Source organism: Dendrobates tinctorius, unplaced genomic scaffold (assembly GCF_039654945.1).
Source record: "Dendrobates tinctorius isolate UK_male_01 unplaced genomic scaffold, ASM3965494v1 ptg000300l, whole genome shotgun sequence".
Classification (NCBI taxonomy): Eukaryota; Metazoa; Chordata; class Amphibia; order Anura; family Dendrobatidae; genus Dendrobates; species Dendrobates tinctorius.
The window spans coordinates 793,163-808,277 of NW_027361967.1; the positions used below are offsets into that span (position 1 = coordinate 793,163).

The 15,115-nt window shown below is 35.8% G+C and overlaps 1 non-coding gene across 1 annotated transcript; it reads left to right on the plus strand.

Moving 5' to 3' along the window:
• Nucleotides 1-7,472: 7,472 nt before the first annotated feature.
• Nucleotides 7,473-7,555, plus strand: TRNAL-UAG (transfer RNA leucine (anticodon UAG)). The gene has a single exon. It is a non-coding gene; the product is annotated as a tRNA-Leu (tRNA).
• Nucleotides 7,556-15,115: the final 7,560 nt, after the last annotated feature.

Here is a 15,115-nt window from a genome sequence, read left to right on the forward strand (position 1 = left end):
TTCATCTGCAAGGTATTCCTGCAAAATCTGCATTGCAAAACCCAAATAGGGCTCTTCCTTTCAAAGCCCTGCTGTGTGGCCAAACAGTAGTTTCTGAAGAAATGTGGCGCATCACCGCATTTGTGAGAAATCTAACATTTCTAATATCCAAACAAAATAAATGGAGATTTAAAAATTAATGCAGACGAAAAGTACGCATATAAAAAATGTTATTTATTGACTTTTTTGGGGTGGTGTGACAAGTTTTTAATCACAAGAAATGGTAACATTTCTGCTGACTAGCATGGAAGGAGTTAAGTTCCAATTGCATATCGAAGTCAGGATGGCCGAGCGGTCTAAGGCGCTGCGTTCAGGTCGCAGACTCCCACTTCTGACATCAACATTTAATTTCAAGAAACTTTATCTTCATTTATTGATTAGATGAGTCAAACAAAACTTAGTAATGTGGTTTTGAAAAATTTCCTGAGAGTCTTTGGAGTGAATCTGAATTTGTCCTCTCAAAAAAGAACTCTAGGAACATCAAACAGATTTTTTGTGCATATGTCTGTTGTTCTTTTGGCACTAGAAAAATCCTTTGGACAGTCAATGAGGAGGGACTATTTCACCTCTTTGTGTTCTCTGTCCCTATTAGGGTAGGGAATCAACCTTCTACAGTGCTGTCATGAAATATATCTAGAAACGGATTTGCTGGTAAGTCTACTTTCATAGTTTTCACCTCATACATCAATAGACCATAACGATACTTAATAAACAAAAACTTAACAAGTAGGTAATCATAGTTTAAAAAATGTGAAATGCCCATGTCATTCTGACATGTTTCAGCACATTTTGGGACAAATGGTCTCACTTTTAACATTAACAATCAATAAAATATTTTCTCTAAAATTTTGTCTCTTTTTTGCTCCAATTGTTTGCATCTCATAAAAAATAAAATTTGATGTAACATTATGCATGCAAATTGTGTTTTATGTGCGACCATGACCTATTCTAGAAGCACAGGGTCAGAATTATACTGGTGCATGGAGACAAACTGAAAATGTAAAAATTCAATGGCAAAATTGCTGTCTTTTTCTACTCATTCACAAATAGTTAATGAATGTTATTAAATATGTACAGCAAAATGGAAGGCGTTTCAAATAGAAATCATGCTTCAAAAAACAGTCAAATGAAAAATTATAATATATCCCTCCAGGTGTGACACTTGACATTTGCAGAGTGTCAAACCCCCCAGAAAATGTATAGATATGGCTGAAATAGCTCAGTTGGGAGAGCGTTAGACTGAAGATCTAAAGGTCCCGGGTTTCGGCAAAATGCTTTTTCTTCACCGTTTACATTTTAAGGAGATATTAAACAAAGCACATGGACTGATCTTGATCAAAAGGCCTAAAAATCTTAACTATCTACAGAAAACAAAATGTTAAAAATTTGAGAAACGGTAACTTTCCTTTTGAACACATGAATGTTTTTTAGTAATTTTTCCTCTATTTTGTTTTATTTCAGATTGACTTAGCTGTAAGAGGATTAAAAGGTAACCTGATAGCTGAAACAGACAGCACTTATCAGACACTAGCTGAATGATTATAGTCAGCTTGTTTGACTTTGAAACACTGAGGCATTACTGAGACAAATGTCCTTAAAAAATATGCTGTGGACAAAGTCAAAAAGGCAAAAAACACAAGCTCCACACAGGTCCGTCATCTTTAATTTGAAATATAGGAGGTTTCTACTTTAATGGTGAGACAAAGCATCTACATATTTGACATTGCTCCAGTGAGTAGAGCCCACTTAAAAATGTATGGGTTGCTTGCCTCTGCAAGCAAAAGCTGGGCACTAAACTGGCATACTTGCAATGCTGGATGGTTCAGAGTGAAAACACCTATAGGCTGACAATAGTAATTGCAGGTGTTGATTAACTCATTGTGCAAAATAATTTCTAAAATGTGGTCACTTTGGGAGGTTTTCTGCTATTTTGGTACTCTGCAAATTTCATCTGCAAGGTATTCCTGCAAAATCTGCATTGCAAAACCCAAATAGGGCTCTTCCTTTCAAAGCCCTGCTGTGTGGCCAAACAGTAGTTTCTGAAGAAATGTGGTGCATCACCGTATTTGTGAGAAATCTAACATTTCTAATATCCAAACAAAATAAATGGAGGTTTAAAAATTAATGCAGACGAAAAGTACGCATATAAAAAATGTTATTTATTGACTTTTTTGGGGTGGTGTGACAAGTTTGTAATCACAAGGAATGGTAACATTTCTGCTGACTAGCATGGAAGGAGTTAAGTTCCAATTGCATATCAAAGTCAGGATGGCCGAGCGGTCTAAGGCGCAGCGTTCAGGTCGCAGTCTCCCCTGGAGGCGTGGGTTCAAATCCCACTTCTGACATCAACATTTAATTTCAAGAAACTTTATCTTCATTTATTGATTAGATGAGGTCAAACAAAACTTAGTAATGTGGTTTTGAAAAATTTCCTGAGAGTCTTTGGAGTGAATCTGAATTTGTCCTCTCAAAAAAGAACTCTAGGAACATCAAACACATTTTTTGTGCATATGTCTGTTGTTCTTTTGGCACTAGAAAAATCCTTTGGACAGTCAATGAGGAGGGACTATTTCACCTCTTTGTGTTCTCTGTCCCTATTAGGGTAGGGAATCAACCTTCTACAGTGCTGTCATGAAATATATCTAGAAACGGATTTGCTGGTAAGTCTACTTTCATAGTTTTCACCTCATACATCAATAGACCATAACGATACTTAATAAACAAAAACTTAACAAGTAGGTAATCATAGTTTAAAAAATGTGAAATGCCCATGTCATTCTGACATGTTTCAGCACATTTTGGGACAAATGGTCTCACTTTTAACAATCAATAAAATATTTTCTCTAAATTTTTGTCTCTTTTTTGCTCCAATTGTTTGCATCTCATAAAAAATAAAACTTGATGTAACATTATGCATGCAAATTGTGTTTTATGTGCGACCATGACCTATTCTAGAAGCACAGGGTCAGAATTATACTGGTGCATGGAGACAAACTGAAAATGTAAAAATTCAATGGCAAAATTGCTGTCTTTTTCTACTCATTCACAAATAGTTAATGAATGTTATTAAATATGTACAGCAAAATGGAAGGCGTTTCAAATAGAAATCATGCTTCAAAAAACAGTCAAATGAAAAATTATAATATATCCCTCCAGGTGTGACACTTGACATTTGCAGAGTGTCATACCCCCCAGAAAATGTATAGATATGGCCGAAATAGCTCAGTTGGGAGAGCATTAGACTGAAGATCTAAAGGTCCCGGGTTTTGGCAAAATGCTTTTTCTTCACCATTTACATTTTAAGGAGATGTGCATCACCGCATTTGTGAGAAATCTAACATTTCTAATATCCAAACAAAATAAATGGAGGTTTAAAAATTAATGCAGACGAAAAGTACGCATATAAAAAATGTTATTTATTGACTTTTTTGGGGTGGTGTGACAAGTTTTTAATCACAAGGAATGGTAACATTTCTGCTGACTAGCATGGAAGGAGTTAAGTTCCAATTGCATATCGAAGTCAGGATGGCCGAGCGGTCTAAGGCGCTGCGTTCAGGTCGCAGTCTCCCCTGGAGGCATGTAATGTGGTTTTGAAAAATTTCCTGAGAGTCTTTGGAGTGAATCTGAATTTGTCCTCTCAAAAAAGAACTCTAGGAACATCAAACAGATTTTTTGTGCATATGTCTGTTGTTCTTTTGGCACTAGAAAAATCCTTTGGACAGTCAATGAGGAGGGACTATTTCACCTCTTTGTGTTCTCTGTCCCTATTAGGGTAGGGAATCAACCTTCTACAGTGCTGTCATGAAATATATCTAGAAACGGATTTGCTGGTAAGTCTACTTTCATAGTTTTCACCTCATACATCAATAGACCATAACGATACTTAATTAACAAAAACTTAACAAGTAGGTAATCATAGTTTAAAAAATGTGAAATGCCCATGTCATTCTGACATGTTTCAGCACATTTTGGGACAAATGGTCTCACTTTTAACAATCAATAAAATATTTTCTCTAAATTTTTGTCTCTTTTTTGCTCCAATTGTTTGCATCTCATAAAAAATAAAACTTGATGTAACATTATGCATGCAAATTGTGTTTTATGTGCGACCATGACCTATTCTAGAAGCACAGGGTCAGAATTATACTGGTGCATGGAGACAAACTGAAAATGTAAAAATTCAATGGCAAAATTGCTGTCTTTTTCTACTCATTCACAAATAGTCAATGAATGTTATTAAATATGTACAGCAAAATGGAAGGCGTTTCAAATAGAAATCATGCTTCAAAAAACAGTCAAATGAAAAATTATAATATATCCCTCCAGGTGTGACACTTGACATTTGCAGAGTGTCAAACCCCCCAGAAAATGTATAGATATGGCCGAAATAGCTCAGTTGGGAGAGCGTTAGACTGAACATCTAAAGGTCCCTAGTCCAATCCCGGGTTTCGGCAAAATGCTTTTTCTTCACCGTTTACATTTTAAGGAGATATTAAACAAAGCACATGGACTGATCATGATCAAAAGGCCTAAAAATCTTAACTATCTACAGAAAACAAAATGTTAAAAATTTGAGAAACGGTAACTTTTTCCTTTTGAACACATGAATGTTTTTTAGTAATTTTTCCTCTATTTTGTTTTATTTCAGATTGACTTAGCTGTAAGAGGATTAAAAGGTAACCTGATAGCTGAAACAGACAGCACTTATCAGACACTAGCTGAATGATTATAGTCAGCTTGTTTGACTTTGAAACACTGAGGCATTACTGAGACAAATGTCCTTAAAAAATATGCTGTGGACAAAGTCAAAAAGGCAAAAAACACAAGCTCCACACAGGTCCGTCATCTTTAATTTGAAATATAGGAGGTTTCTACTTTAATGGTGAGACAAAGCATCTACATATTTGACATTGCTCCAGTGAGTAGAGCCCACTTAAAAATGTATGGGTTGCTTGTCTCTGCAAGCAAAAGCTGGGCACTAAACTGGCATACTTGCAATGCTGGATGGTTCAGAGTGAAATCACCTATAGGCTGACAATAGTAATTGCAGGTGTTGATTAACTCATTGTGCAAAATAATTTCTAAAATGTGGTCACTTTGGGAGGTTTTCTGCTGTTTTGGTACTCTGCAAATTTCATCTGCAAGGTATTCCTGCAAAATCTGCATTGCAAAACCCAAATAGGGCTCTTCCTTTCAAAGCCCTGCTGTGTGGCCAAACAGTAGTTTCTGAAGAAATGTGGTGCATCACCGCATTTGTGAGAAATCTAACATTTCTAATATCCAAACAAAATAAATGGAGGTTTAAAAATTAATGCAGACGAAAAGTACGCATATAAAAAATGTTATTTATTGACTTTTTTGGGGTGGTGTGACAAGTTTTTAATCACAAGGAATGGTAACATTTCTGCTGACTAGCATGGAAGGAGTTAAGTTCCAATTGCATATCGAAGTCAAGATGGCTGAGTGGTCTAATGCGCTGCGTTTAGGTTGCAGTTTCCCCTGGAGGCGTGTGTTCAAATCCCACTTCTGACATCAACATTTAATTTCAAGAAACTTTATCTTCATGTAATGTGGTTTTGAAAAATTTCCCGAGAGTCTTTGGAGTGAATCTGAATTTGTCCTCTCAAAAAAGAACTCTAGGAACATCAAACAGATTTTTTGTGCATATGTCTGTTGTTCTTTTGGCACTAGAAAAATCCTTTGGACAGTCAATGAGGAGGGACTATTTCACCTCTTTGTGTTCTCTGTCCCTATTAGGGTAGGGAATCAACCTTCTACAGTGCTGTCATGAAATATATCTAGAAACGGATTTTCTGGTAAGTCTACTTTCATAGTTTTCACCTCACACATCAATAGACCATAACGATATTTAATAAACAAAAACTTAACAAGTAGGTAATCATAGTTTAAAAAATGTGAAATGCCCATGTCATTCTGACATGTTTCAGCACATTTTGGGACAAATGGTCTCACTTTTAACAATCAATAAAATATTTTCTCTAAATTTTTGTCTCTTTTTTGCTCCAATTGTTTGCATCTCATAAAAAATAAAACTTGATGTAACATTATGCATGCAAATTGTGTTTTATGTGCGACCATGACCTATTCTAGAAGCACAGGGTCAGAATTATACTGGTGCATGGAGACAAACTGAAAATGTAAAAATTCAATGGCAAAATTGCTGTCTTTTTCTACTCATTCACAAATAGTTAATGAATGTTATTAAATATGTACAGCAAAATGGAAGGCGTTTCAAATAGAAATCATGCTTCAAAAAACAGTCAAATGAAAAATTATAATATATCCCTCCAGGTGTGACACTTGACATTTGCAGAGTGTCAAACCCCCCAGAAAATGTATAGATATGGCCGAAATAGCTCAGTTGGGAGAGCGTTAGACTGAAGATCTAAAGGTCCCTGTTCCAATCCTGGGTTTTGGCAAAATGCTTTTTCTTCACCGTTTACATTTTAAGGAGATATTAAACAAAGCACATGGACTGATCATGATCAAAAGGCCTAAAAATCTTAACTATCTACAGAAAACAAAATGTTAAAAATTTGAGAAACGGTAACTTTTTCCTTTTGAACACATGAATGTTTTTTAGTAATTTTTCCTCTATTTTGTTTTATTTCAGATTGACTTAGCTGTAAGAGGATTAAAAGGTAACCTGATAGCAGAAACAGACAGCACTTATCAGACACTAGCTGAATGATTAGTCAGCTTGTTTGACTTTGAAACACTGAGGCATTACTGAGACAAATGTCCTTAAAAAATATACTGTGGACAAAGTCAAAAAGGCAAAAAACACAAGCTCCACACAGGTCCGTCATCTTTAATTTGAAATATAGGAGGTTTCTACTTTAATGGTGAGACAAAGCATCTACATATTTGACATTGCTCCAGTGAGTAGAGCCCACTTAAAAATGTATGGGTTGCTTGTCTCTGCAAGCAAAAGCTGGGCACTAAACTGGCATACTTGCAATGCTGGATGGTTCAGAGTGAAAACACCTATAGGCTGACAATAGTAATTGCAGGTGTTGATTAACTCATTGTGCAAAATAATTTCTAAAATGTGGTCACTTTGGGAGGTTTTCTGCTGTTTTGGTACTCTGCAAATTTCATCTGCAAGGTATTCCTGCAAAATCTGCATTGCAAAACCCAAATAGGGCTCTTCCTTTCAAAGCCCTGCTGTGTGGCCAAACAGTAGTTTCTGAAGAAATGTGGTGCATCACCGCATTTGTGAGAAATCTAACATTTCTAATATCCAAACAAAATAAATGGAGGTTTAAAAATTAATGCAGACGAAAAGTACGCATATAAAAAATGTTATTTATTGACTTTTTTGGGGTGGTGTGACAAGTTTTTAATCACAAGGAATGGTAACATTTCTGCTGACTAGCATGGAAGGAGTTAAGTTCCAATTACATATCGAAGTCAAGATGGCAGAGTGGTCTAAGGCGCTGCGTTTAGGTTGCAGTTTCCCCTGGAGGCGTGGGTTCAAATCCCACTTCTGACATCAACATTTAATTTCAAGAAATTTTATCTTCATGTAATGTGGTTTTGAAAAATTTCCTGAGAGTCTTTGGAGTGAATCTGAATTTGTCCTCTCAAAAAAGAACTCTAGGAACATCAAACAGATTTTTGTCCATATGTCTGTTGTTCTTTTGGCACTAGAAAAATCCTTTGGACAGTCAATGAGGAGGGACTATTTCACCTCTTTGTGTTCTCTGTCCCTATTAGGGTAGGGAATCAACCTTCTACAGTGCTGTCATGAAATATATCTAGAAACGGATTTGCTGGTAAGTCTACTTTCATAGTTTTCACCTCATACATCAATAGACCATAACGATATTTAATAAACAAAAACTTAACAAGTAGGTAATCATAGTTTAAAAAATGTGAAATGCCCATGTCATTCTGACATGTTTCAGCACATTTTGGGACAAATGGTCTCACTTTTAACAATCAATAAAATATTTTCTCTAAATTTTTGTCTCTTTTTTGCTCCAATTGTTTGCATCTCATAAAAAATAAAACTTGATGTAACATTATGCATGCAAATTGTGTTTTATGTGCGACCATGACCTATTCTAGAAGCACAGGGTCAGAATTATACTGGTGCATGGAGACAAACTGAAAATGTAAAAATTCAATGGCAAAATTGCTGTCTTTTTCTACTCATTCACAAATAGTTAATGAATGTTATTAAATATGTACAGCAAAATGGAAGGCGTTTCAAATAGAAATCATGCTTCAAAAAACAGTCAAATGAAAAATTATAATATATCCCTCCAGGTGTGACACTTGACATTTGCAGAGTGTCAAACCCCCCAGAAAATGTATAGATATGGCCGAAATAGCAAAGTTGGGAGAGCGTTAGACTGAAGATCTAAAGGTCCCGGGTTTCGGCAAAATGCTTTTTCTTCACCGTTTACATTTTAAGGAGATATTAAACAAAGCACATGGACTGATCATGATCAAAAGGCCTAAAAATCTTAACTATCTACAGAAAACAAAATGTTAAAAATTTGAGAAACGGTAACTTTTTCCTTTTGAACACATGAATGTTTTTTAGTAATTTTTCCTCTATTTTGTTTTATTTCAGATTGACTTAGCTGTAAGAGGATTAAAAGGTAACCTGATAGCTGAAACAGACAGCACTTATCAGACACTAGCTGAATGATTATAGTCAGCTTGTTTGACTTTGAAACACTGAGGCATTACTGAGACAAATGTCCTTAAAAAATATGCTGTGGACAAAGTCAAAAAGGCAAAAAACACAAGCTCCACACAGGTCCGTCATCTTTAATTTGAAATATAGGAGGTTTCTACTTTAATGGTGAGACAAAGCATCTACATATTTGACATTGCTCCAGTGAGTAGAGCCCACTTAAAAATGTATGGGTTGCTTGTCTCTGCAAGCAAAAGCTGGGCACTAAACTGGCATACTTGCAATGCTGGATGGTTCAGAGTGAAAACACCTATAGGCTGACAATAGTAATTGCAGGTGTTGATTAACTCATTGTGCAAAATAATTTCTAAAATGTGGTCACTTTGGGAGGTTTTCTGCTGTTTTGGTACTCTGCAAATTTCATCTGCAAGGTATTCCTGCAAAATCTGCATTGCAAAACCCAAATAGGGCTCTTCCTTTCAAAGCCCTGCTGTGTGGCCAAACAGTAGTTTCTGAAGAAATGTGGTGCATCACCGCATTTGTGAGAAATCTAACATTTCTAATATCCAAACAAAATAAATGGAGGTTTAAAAATTAATGCAGACGAAAAGTACGCATATAAAAAATGTTATTTATTGACTTTTTTGGGGTGGTGTGACAAGTTTTTAATCACAAGGAATGGTAACATTTCTGCTGACTAGCATGGAAGGAGTTAAGTTCCAATTGCATATCGAAGTCAGGATGGCCGAGTGGTCTAAGGCGCTGCGTTTAGGTCGCAGTCTCCCCTGGAGGCATGTAATGTGGTTTTGAAAAATTTCCTGAGAGTCTTTGGAGTGAATCTGAATTTGTCCTCTCAAAAAAGAACTCTAGGAACATCAAACAGATTTTTTGTGCATATGTCTGTTGTTCTTTTGGCACTAGAAAAATCCTTTGGACAGTCAATGAGGAGGGACTATTTCACCTCTTTGTGTTCTCTGTCCCTATTAGGGTAGGGAATCAACCTTCTACAGTGCTGTCATGAAATATATCTAGAAACGGATTTGCTGGTAAGTCTACTTTCATAGTTTTCACCTCACACATCAATAGACCATAACGATATTTAATAAACAAAAACTTAACAAGTAGGTAATCATAGTTTAAAAAATGTGAAATGCCCATGTCATTCTGACATGTTTCAGCACATTTTGGGACAAATGGTCTCACTTTTAACAATCAATAAAATATTTTCTCTAAATTTTTGTCTCTTTTTTGCTCCAATTGTTTGCATCTCATAAAAAATAAAACTTGATGTAACATTATGCATGCAAATTGTGTTTTATGTGCGACCATGACCTATTCTAGAAGCACAGGGTCAGAATTATACTGGTGCATGGAGACAAACTGAAAATGTAAAAATTCAATGGCAAAATTGCTGTCTTTTTCTACTCATTCACAAATAGTTAATGAATGTTATTAAATATGTACAGCAAAATGGAAGGCGTTTCAAATAGAAATCATGCTTCAAAAAACAGTCAAATGAAAAATTATAATATATCCCTCCAGGTGTGACACTTGACATTTGCAGAGTGTCAAACCCCCCAGAAAATGTATAGATATGGCCGAAATAGCTCAGTTGGGAGAGCGTTAGACTGAAGATCTAAAGGTCCCTGGTCCAATCCTGGGTTTTGGCAAAATGCTTTTTCTTCACCGTTTACATTTTAAGGAGATATTAAACAAAGCACATGGACTGATCATGATCAAAAGGCCTAAAAATCTTAACTATCTACAGAAAACAAAATGTTAAAAATTTGAGAAACGGTAACTTTTTCCTTTTGAACACATGAATGTTTTTTAGTAATTTTTCCTCTATTTTGTTTTATTTCAGATTGACTTAGCTGTAAGAGGATTAAAAGGTAACCTGATAGCTGAAACAGACAGCACTTATCAGACACTAGCTGAATGATTATAGTCAGCTTGTTTGACTTTGAAACACTGAGGCATTACTGAGACAAATGTCCTTAAAAAATATGCTGTGGACAAAGTCAAAAAGGCAAAAAACACAAGCTCCACACAGGTCCGTCATCTTTAATTTGAAATATAGGAGGTTTCTACTTTAATGGTGAGACAAAGCATCTACATATTTGACATTGCTCCAGTGAGTAGAGCCCACTTAAAAATGTATGGGTTGCTTGTCTCTGCAAGCAAAAGCTGGGCACTAAACTGGCATACTTGCAATGCTGGATGGTTCAGAGTGAAAACACCTATAGGCTGACAATAGTAATTGCAGGTGTTGATTAACTCATTGTGCAAAATAATTTCTAAAATGTGGTCACTTTGGGAGGTTTTCTGCTGTTTTGGTACTCTGCAAATTTCATCTGCAAGGTATTCCTGCAAAATCTGCATTGCAAAACCCAAATAGGGCTCTTCCTTTCAAAACCCTGCTGTGTGGCCAAACAGTAGTTTCTGAAGAAATGTGGTGCATCACCGCATTTGTGAGAAATCTAACATTTCTAATATCCAAACAAAATAAATGGAGGTTTAAAAATTAATGCAGACGAAAAGTACGCATATAAAAAATGTTATTTATTGACTTTTTTGGGGTGGTGTGACAAGTTTTTAATCACAAGGAATGGTAACATTTCTGCTGACTAGCATGGAAGGAGTTAAGTTCCAATTGCATATCGAAGTCAAGATGGCTGAGTGGTCTAATGCGCTGCGTTTAGGTTGCAGTTTCCCCTGGAGGCGTGGGTTCAAATCCCACTTCTGACAGCAACATTTAATTTCAAGAAACTTTATCTTCATGTAATGTGGTTTTGAAAAATTTCCTGAGAGTCTTTGGAGTGAATCTGAATTTGTCCTCTCAAAAAAGAACTCTAGGAACATCAAACAGATTTTTTGTGCATATGTCTGTTGTTCTTTTGGCACTAGAAAAATCCTTTGGACAGTCAATGAGGAGGGACTATTTCACCTCTTTGTGTTCTCTGTCCCTATTAGGGTAGGGAATCAACCTTCTACAGTGCTGTCATGAAATATATCTAGAAACGGATTTGCTGGTAAGTCTACTTTCATAGTTTTCACCTCATACATCAATAGACCATAACGATATTTAATAAACAAAAACTTAACAAGTAGGTAATCATAGTTTAAAAAATGTGAAATGCCCATGTCATTCTGACATGTTTCAGCACATTTTGGGACAAATGGTCTCACTTTTAACAATCAATAAAATATTTTCTCTAAAATTTTGTCTCTTTTTTGCTCCAATTGTTTGCATCTCATAAAAAATAAAACTTGATGTAACATTATGCATGCAAATTGTGTTTTATGTGCGACCATGACCTATTCTAGAAGCACAGGGTCAGAATTATACTGGTGCATGGAGACAAACTGAAAATGTAAAAATTCAATGGCAAAATTGCTGTCTTTTTCTACTCATTCACAAATAGTTAATGAATGTTATTAAATATGTACAGCAAAATGGAAGGCGTTTCAAATAGAAATCATGCTTCAAAAAACAGTCAAATGAAAAATTATAATATATCCCTCCAGGTGTGACACTTGACATTTGCAGAGTGTCAAACCCCCCAGAAAATGTATAGATATGGCCGAAATAGCTCAGTTGGGAGAGCGTTAGACTGAAGATCTAAAGGTCCCGGGTTTCAGCAAAATGCTTTTTCTTCACCGTTTACATTTTAAGGAGATATTAAACAAAGCACATGGACTGATCATGATCAAAAGGCCTAAAAATCTTAACTATCTACAGAAAACAAAATGTTAAAAATTTGAGAAACGGTAACTTTTTCCTTTTGAACACATGAATGTTTTTTAGTAATTTTTCCTCTATTTTGTTTTATTTCAGATTGACTTAGCTGTAAGAGGATTAAAAGGTAACCTGATAGCTGAAACAGACAGCACTTATCAGACACTAGCTGAATGATTATAGTCAGCTTGTTTGACTTTGAAACACTGAGGCATTACTGAGACAAATGTCCTTAAAAAATATGCTGTGGACAAAGTCAAAAAGGCAAAAAACACAAGCTCCACACAGGTCCGTCATCTTTAATTTGAAATATAGGAGGTTTCTACTTTAATGGTGAGACAAAGCATCTACATATTTGACATTGCTCCAGTGAGTAGAGCCCACTTAAAAATGTATGGGTTGCTTGTCTCTGCAAGCAAAAGCTGGGCACTAAACTGGCATACTTGCAATGCTGGATGGTTCAGAGTGAAAACACCTATAGGCTGACAATAGTAATTGCAGGTGTTGATTAACTCATTGTGCAAAATAATTTCTAAAATGTGGTCACTTTGGGAGGTTTTCTGCTGTTTTGGTACTCTGCAAATTTCATCTGCAAGGTATTCCTGCAAAATCTGCATTGCAAAACCCAAATAGGGCTCTTCCTTTCAAAGCCCTGCTGTGTGGCCAAACAGTAGTTTCTGAAGAAATGTGGTGCATCACCGCTTTTGTGAGAAATCTAACATTTCTAATATCCAAACAAAATAAATGGAGGTTTAAAAATTAATGCAGACGAAAAGTACGCATATAAAAAATGTTATTTATTGACTTTTTTGGGGTGGTGTGACAAGTTTTTAATCACAAGGAATGGTAACATTTCTGCTGACTAGCATGGAAGGAGTTAAGTTCCAATTGCATATCGAAGTCAAGATGGCAGAGTGGTCTAAGGCGCTGCGTTTAGGTTGCAGTTTCCCCTGGAGGAGTGGGTTCAAATCCCACTTCTGACATCAACATTTAATTTCAAGAAACTTTATCTTCATGTAATGTGGTTTTGAAAAATTTCCTGAGAGTCTTTGGAGTGAATCTGAATTTGTCCTCTCAAAAAAGAACTCTAGGAACATCAAACAGATTTTTTGTGCATATGTCTGTTGTTCTTTTGGCACTAGAAAAATCCTTTGGACAGTCAATGAGGAGGGACTATTTCACCTCTTTGTGTTCTCTGTCCCTATTAGGGTAGGGAATCAACCTTCTACAGTGCTGTCATGAAATATATCTAGAAACGGATTTGCTGGTAAGTCTACTTTCATAGTTTTCACCTCACACATCAATAGACCATAACGATATTTAATAAACAAAAACTTAACAAGTAGGTAATCATAGTTTAAAAAATGTGAAATGCCCATGTCATTCTGACATGTTTCAGCACATTTTGGGACAAATGGTCTCACTTTTAACAATCAATAAAATATTTTCTCTAAATTTTTGTCTCTTTTTTGCTCCAATTGTTTGCATCTCATAAAAAATAAAACTTGATGTAACATTATGCATGCAAATTGTGTTTTATGTGCGACCATGACCTATTCTAGAAGCACAGGGTCAGAATTATACTGGTGCATGGAGACAAACTGAAAATGTAAAAATTCAATGGCAAAATTGCTGTCTTTTTCTACTCATTCACAAATAGTTAATGAATGTTATTAAATATGTACAGCAAAATGGAAGGCGTTTCAAATAGAAATCATGCTTCAAAAAACAGTCAAATGAAAAATTATAATATATCCCTCCAGGTGTGACACTTGACATTTGCAGAGTGTCAAACCCCCCAGAAAATATATAGATATGGCCGAAATAGCTCAGTTGGGAGAGTGTTAGACTGAAGATCTAAAGGTCCCTAGTCCAATCCCGGGTTTCGGCAAAATGCTTTTTCTTCACCGCTTACATTTTAAGGAGATATTAAACAAAGCACATGGACTGATCATGATCAAAAGGCCTAAAAATCTTAACTATCTACAGAAAACAAAATGTTAAAAATTTGAGAAACGGTAACTTTTTCCTTTTGAACACATGAATGTTTTTTAGTAATTTTTCCTCTATTTTGTTTTATTTCAGATTGACTTAGCTGTAAGAGGATTAAAAGGTAACCTGATAGCTGAAACAGACAGCACTTATCAGACACTAGCTGAATGATTATAGTCAGCTTGTTTGACTTTGAAACACTGAGGCATTACTGAGACAAATGTCCTTAAAAAATATGCTGTGGACAAAGTCAAAAAGGCAAAAAACACAAGCTCCACACAGGTCCGTCATCTTTAATTTGAAATATAGGAGGTTTCTACTTTAATGGTGAGACAAAGCATCTACATATTTGACATTGCTCCAGTGAGTAGAGCCCACTTAAAAATGTATGGGTTGCTTGTCTCTGCAAGCAAAAGCTGGGCACTAAACTGGCATACTTGCAATGCTGGATGGTTCAGAGTGAAAACACCTATAGGCTGACAATAGTAATTGCAGGTGTTGATTAACTCATTGTGCAAAATAATTTCTAAAATGTGGTCACTTTGGGAGGTTTTCTGCTGTTTTGGTACTCTGCAAATTTCATCTGCAAGGTATTCCTGCAAAATCTGCATTGCAAAACCCAAATAGGGCTCTTCCTTTCAAAGCCCTGCTGTGTGGCCAAACAGTAGTTTCTG